Source organism: Triturus cristatus, chromosome 4_2, assembly GCF_964204655.1.
Source record: "Triturus cristatus chromosome 4_2, aTriCri1.1, whole genome shotgun sequence".
NCBI classification, from domain to species: Eukaryota; Metazoa; Chordata; class Amphibia; order Caudata; family Salamandridae; genus Triturus; species Triturus cristatus.
Genome location: NC_140586.1, coordinates 47430210 through 47443336, shown reverse-complemented (window position 1 = coordinate 47443336; position 13127 = coordinate 47430210).

The window sequence follows — 13127 nt, the reverse complement described above, 5'->3', positions numbered from 1 at the left end:
CGTCCGGATAAGTTGGCTCCTCACCTGCGTGCCATGTTCGTGGAGGCGCGGGTGAATGGGTTTCTTCCGCTCGATCAACGTCTGGCGACGATTGTGGTAATACATAAAGACGGTAAGCCCCGGGACAAGTGTGGCTCCTATCGGCCGATATCACTTCTCAACGCCGAGCCGAAAATCCTTGCTAAGATCCTTGCTAACCGCCTGGTCCGGGTGCTTTGTGACTTGATCCACCCGGATCAGTCGGGCTTTATCCCGCACCGTAACACTGCACTGAATCTTAGACGCCTCCATGGGGTGATTGCTAGGACGGGTACGATGCGAGAGCCGGCTATTGTGGCGTCCCTCGATGCCACGATGGCCTTCGATACGGTGGAGTGGGCATACCTGTGGGCTGTGCTAGCCAAGCTCGGCTTTGGGCCTGGATTTGTAGGCTGGGTGAGGTTGCTCTATGAGGGGCCTCTTGCTAGCATCGTGGTGAACGGGCGGGCGTCGGCACCGTTCGAGCTCGGTAGAGGCACCCGGCAGGGCTGTCCCCTGTCGCCGTTGTTGTTCGCCCTTGCTCTTGAGCCGCTGGCGGCGTGGATACGATGGCACCCGGATATACGTGGGATTCGTTGGCCGCCTGACCACGAAGACCATATTTCACTTTACGCCGACGATATTCTGCTATCCCTCACCTCGCCTAAGAAATCTCTGATAGTGGTTTGTTACGTCTTGACTTCTTTCGGTAGGAACTCTGGTCTTGTCATTAATTGGGGGAAGTCATACTTGTATGTCCTGTGTGGGGATGTCCCGCCTGTCCCGCGCAACTGCTCGATCCAGATAGCCCAGCAGGGCTTTTTGTATTTGGGGATCTATATTTCCACCGACCCCATTTTACGATACGAGAAGAACTTGCTCCCTCCCTTGGCACGTCTGCGACGGGACGTGGCGGGCTGGCGGCGGTTGCCGCTTTCCCTCCTTGGCCGTGCCGCTCTGTTCAAAATGATGTCTCTTCCCCGTTTCCTCTATGCCCTGCAGAATACCCTTGACTTGGTCCCGGCCAGTTACTTCCGTGAGGTCGAAAGCCACCAGCGCGCGCTATTGTGGGAAGGGCGTCCGCGTATATCGATTGCTAAGTTGACGCTTCCGTGGTACGACGGTGGTATCGCGCTTCCAGACATTCGACGTTATTACTGGGCCACCCAGTTGAGCGCGATTAACCATGGTGTATATGGTCCGGCGCTGAGCCCCGGCTTCGCCATGGACCGATGGTTGCTACGTGGGGGTAATTACCACAGAGCGTTGTACTCGAAGTCGTCGGACTTAACCCTTACGGGGCCCACCAGGATGGCCGTGCATGTATGGAAGGTGGCGACGGATTCACTGGGCTGGAAGGGTAAGCTTACCCTTGCCACCCCTCTGTTTGACTCCGATATTCTGGGAAAGCTTTGGCATACAAAAGGGTTTGAGAAATGGGACCTGATTGGTATATCCAGGGTTGGAGACCTTTTGGTTAAGGGTAGGATAAAGTCATTCGAGGAGCTGCAGAAGGAATATGAGCTAGAGAGCACGGAGTTCTTCCGATACGCTCAAGTGTGCCACGCCTTGCGGTCAGTCCTTGTAGAAGGGGAGAAGGTGCCTGAGTCCTCTCCGTTAGAGGACCGGATCTTGGATGGCCATATGCCAGAGAGTACGATTTCGCTCATTTATAAGAAACTTATTAATGTTCGGGCGGATCTTCTTCTAGGGTTGCGCGATCAATGGACCAGGGATGGCCTTGAACTAGATGATGAGGATTGGCAGTATGCAGTTTCTTCTCCCAAAGAGGTCGCGATCCCCGCGCGCCTGCGGCTGGTGCAGCTTAAAATACTCCATAGGGTCTACGTGACGGGGCCCAGGCTGGTCCATATGGGTTTCTCTGAGGAGGGCTTATGTAAGAGAGGCTGTGGTATGGTGGGCACCTTCCTACATATTATTTGGGAATGCGGTGCGATTATGGAGTTTTGGAGGCGAATCCACGAGGTGATGGGGGAGGTGACGGGCATCGTCATGCAGCCTGAGGCGCGGTGTTGTCTCCTGAATGTTTGGGGTCCTACTGACCACGATGCGGCACAGACTCAGTGGGTAACCCTAGGGAACATGGTAGCCAAGCGCGACATCGCTCGTCTGTGGGGCTCTACTAGGCCTCCTACATTGACAGCGTGGATGGAAAACATGGATTGGAGCATGTTTAGGGAGAAGACAGTGTATTGTGCTCGAGGGCGCCCTCGGAAATGGCACTCTGTATGGGGGCGATGGAACCAGTACAGAGGGGGCATATGCCTGCCCCCAGACCCGGACCCGCCTGAGGAGCAGCTCTCCCCTTAGCTTTCTTTCTGGATTTGAACTCCTTGCTGGTATGTGTTTGTCTTCTTGAGTCTCTGACTTCCCCTCCTTTCCCTTACTATAGACCTGTGTCTGTTGGACAAAATGGGGCTCGCTCCCCCTGATGGGAACCCCTTTTGGTGCTTACAGTACTTATCGCCTTGCTTGTGTTTAGGTTTGGGTTTGTGTTTATTTAAAACAGAACCTTTGACTCTCCTGTCAGTGAAATGTGGACGCTCGCATGTGTTGTGTTTCTAAAGCTGCCGTACCTCCGGGTTGTCGGCTGAATAGCTGTGTCACTGATTTACAAGAATAAAGGTTTTTGAAAAAAAAAACAACAAAAAAAAAACAACGTAAAACTAGATAGGAAACGGTGTCTGATGACAAAAGTGAGGACTCTTCAGCCTCAAGTCAATTGCAGAAGATGGAGAGATCTCATTCTCACTTTTCTCTGGAGCAGCCTAAAAAGCCTAAAAAAAGACCACTCATGAGTCTTACAGAAGGACAGTCGTTTCAACTCTCCTCAGGAAGGTGATGTTTCTTCAAGGCTAAAGGAGAAAAAGGAACAAATCTCTCGCCTCATAATATTGCAGATCTGGACAAAATAAAGCATCTAACCCCTGCACATACCTCTCAAGCAAGATGTCACCATTGCTACAGCCCACCTGTTGGATGAAGAAGATTCAGACAAGGGGGTTGTGCACAGCTCATCCGAGCTGCATGTCAAGTACCAGGAGGACGAGTGCGCTGAGGGTGAATATAAGGAGCAAGGAGATTATGCCCCTGAAGATCAATATCACCACCAATACCAAGAGGTGTGTCTGCCTTCCTCATTAGTTACATACCTTCAATTCATGATCTCAGATTACAGGAAATGTTTTCCACTAACTTCCTGTACTACTGCACAAGCTTCCTCGCCTGTGAAATCTCCTGAGCAGCCATTTACTCCACAGCATAGACCATTGTTACTACCTACATCATATAAAACATACTCTTCAACTGGTTCTCCTCCGGGACCCAGCAACTTCAAATGAAGAAAGAGAAGGGGGGAGCTCTGCGACCCCCAAACGGAATGGGATGATAATCTATTGCCTACCACATCATTTCCGTTGCCAATGCCGGTGGATTTCCCACCTGAAGATATTGGCGGATTCCAAGAATCTGGCCATGGTGACTGTGGTTCTACTGTGCTTGAATACAAAATACAAGGCTACAGAGGATTGTCCTGCAAGTCTCACTGGTAACCCAAAGCCTGATTCAGTTATCACACAGGCAGCCCAGCGCAGATCTAAGAGTCTCTCAGCACCAATCTCAGCGCCTTCGGACAAGTAAGGTAGGTGCCTTGGTAATATTGGTAAGCGTTTTTCATCCATGTCAGCGATTACTGTAAGGGCGGCAAATTCTCTGGCGGTTCTTGTATGATATTATTGCCAAATGTGGTCATATATTTCCCCATATCTGGGCCAGCTCCTGGAGGAAACCAAAACAGAGTCCACATCACATCATCAGAGGTGATAGATTGTGCCTTGGGAAGACATTGCCACTACTGCATTCAGAAAACTTGCATGAGCTTCTGTGTTATGGAGACAGGACTGGCTCAAAGCTACCTCTTTTAGGTTTGAGGTGCAAAACAAGATCTGGACTCTTCCCATCAATGGCGAAACTCTTTTCAGAAAACATATTGACGAAGCCATAAAAACAGACACTGACACAGCTACGTCATTGGGCACACTTCAATATAAAAATGTGCCCTTTCGAGGCGCTAAGGGTAGTGGACTTCCCTTCTACAGAGGAGGTTGCCAACAATATCATATTCATCTGCCTCTTATCAGTATCATCCCCAGTACTCACAACAGCAACCACCAACGCCAGTTACCACTTGCAGGCTCTGGCTATTCCCTTTTTTCCCCCTTTCAGGCTAGGAAGAAGAATATCCAACTATGTTCAATGCTGGCAAGACATAAAAACAGACTAATGGGTCTTAAACCCTGTTTAATTTGGCCATACAATAAAGTTCATCCAGACTCCACCACTAATCCCACCTCAAACCTCCATTCCGAAACCTTTAGATCTTCTCAAATTTGATTTCAAAACCATGCTAAAGAAGGGGGCAAGAGAAAGAGTTCCTGCATCTCAACAGGGAAAGGGATTCTATTCCCATTTTTTTCCCATTGCTTCATGGTCTGCAAGAAGTTGAAGGAGTGGAGATGAATTCTAGACCTGAGAAGACTCAACACCTATCTAAAAAAACAGTCATTCCACATGGTAATATAGCAAGATATTCCACTAGTCCTAAACAAGGGAGACTCTATGTCAACCCTCGACATCCAGGTTGTGTATTTTCACATTCACCCATCACACAGGAAATTCCCAAGATTCAAAGTAGCTGGCAGCCATTGCCAGTTCAGGGTTCTTTCTTTTGGACTGAAGTCTGCCCCTCGGATATTCACAAAATGTCTGGCTCCTGTGGCAGCCTTCTTGAGGAGACACAAACACCAGGTTTTAGTGTATTTAGATGATTGGTTAATCAAGGCACCTTCATTTCAGGCTGCACAGAAATCAACAACCGCCTGCACAACCCTATTCAGTGAGCTGGACCTCACACTGAAATGGAAAAGTTCGTTATCTACCCAACAAGAAACATGAAGTTCTTGGGAGCAACGCTAGATACTACACTCAGCAAAGAGTACCCTATGTCAGTGAGGCAATTAAAGCTAATGTCATTAGCAAACTTGGTACAAAGAAAAGGGTCTCTTTCAGTCTCCTCTAAAAATGCCTTCTAGGGATGATGTCATCATGCATCCCTCTAATTCCATTCTGCCATCTATGAATGTGTCGGCTCCAGGAAGAACTCTACAGGCAATGGGTTCAGGGAACGGGGGCTTTCAACGACCTCCTCAATGTCACTCCGTCCGTGGTCAAGGCCCTATCATGGTGGACGCAGCCAGTGACTCTATCAGTCTGCCTTTTTTTCCTAGGTCCAGCTTCTCCACTTGTCATCACCACTGACTTCACCCTAGATGGATGGGGAACATACCTTCAAGACCTGCAGGTCAGCGGCAGGTGGCAAATCTCTCACTGGCATTTCCATATCAATCTGCTGGAGCTCAAGGCAGTGCACCTAGCCTTATAGGCTTTCCTTCCAAGGATAAGAAACTGCGTGGTGCTCATCCGAATGGACAATATGACCACGATGCACTACATCAACAAGCAGGCTGTGAAATATTACATGTCCTGTCCCAATAGGTGCAAAGCATCTGGGGCATGGTCCATCAGCCATGGAGTGCATCTGCGAGCAGAACATGTCTTGGGAAAATGGAACACGATAGCGGACACTCACAGCAGGCTTTGGACCTCTTGCCATGAGTGGAGGTGGATCAGGAAATACTCGACAACATCTTCTCTCTGTGGGGCAACTGTATCTTGACCTCTTTGTACACCGCAAAACTGTAAATGCCAGTTCTTCACAAGCTGGCATCATCATTGGGGATCACGGGGGAATGAATTTTTGATAGCATGGTTCGGAATCTATGCTTACGGCTTTCCTCCCATACCTCTCCTCCTGAGAGTCCTCATGAAAATGAAGGCCGAACCATGCTGGATAATTTTCATAGCCTAAATACAAAGAGAGAGTTTCCCAGGTTTGACCAAAAGGGACCGGGTACATAGAACGTTGAAAATTAACAGACTTCCCTTTTGGGTTTACTCAAATGACTCCTATCGTGAAATTCCTACCAATGTATACTGAACCAAAGACAGGAAGTCTAAGAGACTTAAGCACAACTTTCCTGTATCTCGAAATGTATTACAGTAATGTATCCACAGTTATTTGATGTATTGAGGTAGGCATCTTTAAAAACAACATTCATATAAAGACGTTACAATCAATCAAAATAATTCACATTAACAATTCTAGTCGTTGGTTACACATGATTAGATCAAATATAAAATAAAACATTCAGAATGAGAGTCAAAAACAATTATTTATACAAAATGAAATTTAAAAACACAAATACAATTTTGTCCTCTTGTCGACGCGTTTCGGTGTATAGTATGATACGTAACACCTTCTTCAGGACCAATACGTTAAAAACAGCTCTCACTACCAAGTACAGTCAATCTACAAAAGAGGGAATACATGTAATTATATTACATTCATGTGCTTATAGTACTAAGTCTCTTCTTTGGTTCGATATACTTGATTATGGATGCCTAGACAGAATAGAACATTTAACATTCTATAATCCAATGTTTAGTTCTGAAAGTACAGAAAAGCTGTACTTGATACTAAGAAGGACTGCCACATTGTTTAACCTTGATGTAGCATAACCTCCTGACCCCCGTTGATTAGTACAATCATAACAAACAGGGTAAAATACTGCTGCTTTTAATTAGTTAGATGTCTCCTAGAGTACTTCCCTTGATAGGTATCAACGGAGACATATATCACTGAAGACCCAAAATGGATCCCCCTGGGTCTTATATAACACCAAGGATATAATGGTGAAATATCTGCGATTAAGCCATATTGAATTATGTGCATATACTTACACAAAGATGAGGCTACGTGATCGTAATCCTTAAATAACCAAAGTGGCGTTTCAATTCACTTCATCCTAATAATCCAATCAGATACAAGATTATATGAGGATTTACAATTTTTTAATTTTGTCTTGTTGCAGCATGTCTTTATACTTGTTAGCTCTTGATTTTAAGTTATTGGGAAACACTCACCCTAGTTTTGCACGTATATCTTCTAAGACTGCTCATCAATGGTGTATATAGCCAGTCATTGAGATCGTTTAATACTCGATAGATCCTATTGGGGCAAGGTGTATATTGACTAATATTAATATTCATGAAGTTAGCGAACCCTGGTTGTTGAAAGTTCTACTAGGAAATGGATTGACTCACCTTAAAAACAAACAATGTGTATTTATTTATTTCTCCACCTTCCCATAACTTGCGAAAAAGTGCGGTTCGTTCCACTTATTATCCACGATACCGGTGGTTCTCCTGCTCGTGTTTAATTCAAGCAGAAACCGGTTCCTAGGGTTTAAGAAGAAAGTCTCACTAATTTACGAATTTTAAAACCAGGTCCATACATACTCACTAATAAGGCTATTAAGTAAATGCTGATAGCCAGAGTGGGTTATATACTCTCCACCCCATGGAATCTGTAGCGAAGTCGCTCACTATTTATTTTTTGAGATACTAAGACTGGATCGCATAGTTATTATTTGCACTTTAGCTTCGCGTATCGATGTTCGCTGCCTACGTGGTGTACTAAAAGGATAATTCTTATTAATAGATATTCCATGTGGCCGCCGTTTAAAGGGATCCCTTAGCTATATGTAGTTATAAGTATCGTAAATCAACCGTTCAGGTCGGGTGAGTCTCCCTTCGAACTATATCTACATTGCAAGGTTCGCTATTCTTCCGTTTGAGGAAAGTTCTGCATTCTAATTCCTGAAGTATACTACTTCAATCCTGGCAAGTCATTTATTAACACAAGTCATAGTGTTGTAATCAAAAATGCTACCCACAACGCCACGGCCATCTTTGTAGTCCGCTGCGTTACTTGATAGAGAATGCACAGTATCAAGACTGTCCTTGTTTCTAAGATGTGCTACATAAACATTATAAAGTCACGCTGTATTACAAATTAATTATACTGCTAGACAGAAAGTCTACCTGCATACTACGGGTATCTTGGTTACAACACCCCTATATACATACATACAGAGTTCACGGTTTCTTACCTTGCGAGGAGCGTAGCGTCACCTCTTATTGGGTTCTCGGGTGTTTTTCACAAACGGCAACGTCATATCCTCTCTATTTATATGTTTCCACGTTTTTCTCATAGCCCCCAGGTGGCTGTCAGCATTGGTTTATGGGCCTGCTTCTCCTCTCAGAGGAAACCCGCATCCAGTTGAAGATGATACCTTCTCTACTAACACGGAATCAGGGCCACGTGTTACAACAAGATCCTGTTCTTTTCACTTATCAGCATGGCTTCTGAGTAGAATTAATTCTCCCATCTCAACATCTCACCAACCTGCAGGGACATACTGTCCAGGGCCCGCGCAGAAAGTACAAACAAAACCTATCGCCTTATGTGGAAACAATTTTGCATATGGTGCCAACAAACCAACGTACATCCACATTCTTCTATGCCAAAAAGAGATCCTTCCTTATGTTCTGCACTTAGCGCTCTCAGGATTGACTCATGTATGCACGAAGGTCCATTAGGCGGCCATCTACCGCTTCAGGCGATCACCCACGTCACTGTGTAATTATGGTCTGCCAGAACAGTGAAACAATTCCTAAAAGGATTATTTAGAGTTTTTCTACCAGTTAGGCCTCTGCCCCTACTCTGGCAGCTAAGCGTTGTGCTCACACAGCTTATGAAGCATCTGTTTAACAGAGTGGACATTAAATTCCTTTCCTGGAAGGTGGCTTTCCTTGTAGCTTTGCCCTCTGCCTGATGTGTCAGCAAGATCCAAGCCCTCACCATACAGGAGCCTTTCATGCAATTTAGGGATGATAGGGTGATTCTTCACACAACCCTAAGTTCATTCCTAAAGTCCCTTCTGACTTTCATCTCAATTAACTTGTAATCCTAAAAACACTTTTTCCAGACCCTTCAATGCCAATCGAAAGGGTACTGCATTCTTTAGACATCAAGAGGTGTTTGAAATTCTATCTAGATAATACAAACAGTTTGCGCAAGTCTACCCAATTGATTGCGGCTTACAGCATGCCCCGGAAAGGGTATCCTCTCTTGAAACAGGGCATTGCTACTTGGATATCCAGCACAATTCACTTCCCCCAGCACAATTCACTTCCACCACCAAGCAGCAGGCAAGTCTTTGCAGACATCATTGCACGCCCACTCTACACAAACTATGTCTAGTTTAACAGCGCTGTTTTCTGGTGTGTCACATGAAAACATTTCCCGGGCGGCTACCTGGGAAAATAGGCACACCTTTACAAAGCATTACTGCTTGGAATCTGCAGTTCACAGCGACGCAGTAGTGGGTCAAGCAGCAGTAGCGACCGACATGACTCGCGGAAGGGTGTGGGGGGGGGAGGGCAGGGGGTGTCACGTTTTTTTTAATATAATAATAAACAAAATTAAACTTACCTTCCCGCCGGCCGGGTTCTGCGTCGTCTCTGCTTCTGCTCCTGCTCTCCTGCCTCCGGCAGGAACAGGAAGCAGGGGCAGCCAGGCTCCCACCCATAAGCCAATCACAATGCTGTTCTCCATGTAGGCTGCATTGCAGCCTGCATTGGAGAAGGGCAGAGTGCGCATGACTGGTTTGGTCAAACCAGCCATGCGCACTCAGGAGTGGGCACAGCACTCCTCCCATGCCCAGCCCTCCTCACAGAGCAGCCCCGCCCACCCGCCCGCCCGGAACCAAACCCTTCTGCTTTCTAGCAGTGCGAAAAGCAGAAACATAAAATGGTAGTTATTACCATTTTATGTTTCTGCTTCTCGCACTGCGAGAAACCAGTGGGGCGACACTCTTCCGCCCTAGTGGAAAAGTCGCCCCTGTCAAGCAGTGTTAAGGCATCTTTTTCAGTGAAGGTGATCTATGTCCTTCTTCCCACCATCCTCTTACTTGTTACATCCTTTTTTCTTTTTGTACTAGTAGATACGAGTAGATATATATTCATGTTTGGTTATGTATGTCGCTGATCAACTACGTATAAGTGTGTGTGTGCGTGCGTGTGTGTGTGTGTATGCTTGGCATTTACGTTAAAATGTGCTTCATCACTGCTATGTAATCTGATTCAAGCATGTAAATCTATGAAAGTTCCAATACTGGAATAAGAAAAATAAGTTACTTGCCGGTAACTGTAGTTCTCCAGTATTGGTTTATTTCATAGATTCACATGCGACCCACCCTCCTCCCCTTGGAAGATCACCTTTCACTCTCTCTTTGTGGGTGTATCTCCTATACTCGTGCTTTGAAAATCTGAGGGACTGGAACTTCTCACAGGAGTGTTTTAGAGGGCAAATCAATCCGATTGGTTGAAACCTATGTTTGCTACCTTTTTTTAGAATGACTATGATATGTTACAAAAATGTAGGGGCTAGGGCCTTACTAGTCTATGTTTAACATTGAATTGCTATTATAAGGTACCGTGGGACTCCCATTTCGACAACAGGGAATAATTCAAGTATGTGAAGCTATGAAAGATTCCACTACCGGAGAACTACAGTTACAGGTATGTAACTTATTTTAATTTCTGTGAAGGCATCCAGGCCCGCACGAGTATGGGCACAAACTTGTGAGGTGGTGTCAGGTATGTCTTATACTAGAGCATCATCCGTGTACAGGGAGATTTCATTACAAGACCGGAGGCTACATTATGCATTAATCTTTTAATGCAGATCACAAGCAGCCGCACTACATCACAAAGAAAACAGTTCTAGAATGCAGTGAGCACAAGGTATAAATGGCATGAGGCACAAACAGACTGCCTCTTTTAAATGCGTCTCGCAAGCAGATAAGTAACATCCTTTCTTCTCAGACTTAGAAAATGTTATGATCAATATGCCATACTTTTATATGCCATGTACTTATTGATTTGTTTAACATTTATGATTTGTTTAACACTTATACCCTCTCAAACTCGCTTTGCCTTCATGGCTTCTCGCTTTTTTATCGTGGGGTGATCCTGGGCTTACTCTCCCCCTCCTCACCCCCTCCCCTCTGACTTCCTATTATGGTCGTCGATCCTCATGCCCTCCCCTGCCCCTCAATAGGGAATTTTCTCCATTGCCGATTTTTAATATTTTGAATCTTTTACCTTGCTTCTGAAGCTTGCCTCCACTCGCGCACTCCTTCCCTAATGTGAGGCTTTAACTTGTTCCCTCAAAATACCAATATTCCAGTTTTTCTGGTATTTCAGTGAAGCGCTCGCTCCTTCCTTGCGAGCGCGTCGAACCATTAGACAAAAGCACCTTAGCAACGGTGCCGTCGCGTAGTTTTGCGGCCAACGATCTTTCCTTTAATCCCCCTTCTCCGGAGCTCGAGCGAGAGCTTCAGTTACTCTGCTCCCATCAGCTGCTGCCAGAGATCGCCTCTTTCTGCAAAAAAAAAAGACAGAGATAGTGAATTTCAACACAGGAATACAGGAGATAATCACAAGGAACACATAATATATTAAGACTTGATTTTTTTCAAACAGGGTCATGGAACACAAATATATTAAGCCTTGATTTTTTCAAAAAGGGTCAAATTAATATACTTACTCTTGCCATCTTTTGAAATATTTATCTTCAGATTACAAAAAAAAAAAAAAAAGAGGGGGAGATATTAACCATACATTCAAGGGAATTTAATATTATTCGTTCTGACATTAATAGCTTCACATTTACTGCCAACATGTCAGAATTTGACTCAGATGACGCCACTGCCAGTTCTCCCAATCATAACAACGATTCTTTTAAATAATTTTTACAAAAAGAAATGAGATCTTGTATGTTATCCACTCTAAAAGAAGTCATGTCTTCTAAAAGATCACTCTCCTTCGGTCATGACGACCCCCCCTACGATCTCCCACTTCGTGGCAAAAGGAGCAAAATATCCAAAAATTGCGAACATCCTTCTGATTGCACTACGGGAGGTCGCAGCACCTCAATTGATTTGGGAGGTCCTAGCACCTCATTCATGATGGGAGGCCCTCGCGCCTCAAATGGTAATGGTGTCCCTCGCGGCACAAATTTGATGGGTGTCCTTAGCGGCACAAATATGACTGGTGTCCCTCGCGGCACAAATTCTAATAGTGCTCAGGATGACGCAGACACTGATTCCGAGGAAGAAAATTTTCATAATCCCTACGACGAATTTGTTCTGGATTTAGATGACCAAGACCAAGACTTTAATAACCTTGGCGATGGAGAATCACCTTCTTCCTCTGATAATGTTATCCTCAACACTTTAGGGGAAGAAATGTTCTACCCCCTCAATATCTCCCACCCAAATAGCTCGAAATGGTTCCCTCAGGAACACATTTCAAAATTTTTTTAAAAATGGCTAAGAAACTCCCTCGAAAGAGAAACTAGGAACACTCTTAAATCAGAGTGCCCAAGACCCTCCATTCAAGATAAGGTTTCACAAACCCCTGACCTGATCAAATTTTTATTTAAACTAGGGAAAGACCCTAGAAAAGGTCCTGAGAGAGCGCTCAAGGGCTGCCAGGATCGCCTCCTTGACATCCTCGGCCCCCTCACTAGGATTCTAGACTTAGCTGAAGAATCCTACATCTCCAATACCCCTCTTGATATCAACCTCATCCGAGGATGGAGCCAAAGAGCCATTGTCCTCCTCGGAAATGCAAATTCAAGCCTCAACATTGAAAGAAGGAGAACCATCTTTACCAAGATCAACCCTAAACTGGGTGATCTAGCCGAGAAAGAACCATCTGATAACCCTAAGGGCCTCCTCTTTGGTGAGGACATGATTAAATCAATAGGCAAATATGTTGCCACCTTTACCGCCCATGATAGGTCCCAAGCAAATGTGAGGCGCGTCTTTAACACCAACCTTTTTGGACAGGCTGGAAGAAGGGGCCGATCTTCCGGCCGTGGTAACCAGCGGCCCTTCTCATCCTTCAGAGGTTCAGGTAGAGGCTTCTACCCATCCAACCAACAATTCTATCCTCAACGAGGCAGAGGACCACGTAACAGAGGCTACAGATCCCGTGGAAATCCCAACAACTCCAACCTTCCAAGTAAGTCTTCCTCTTCCTTCCTATTCTTCCCAGGT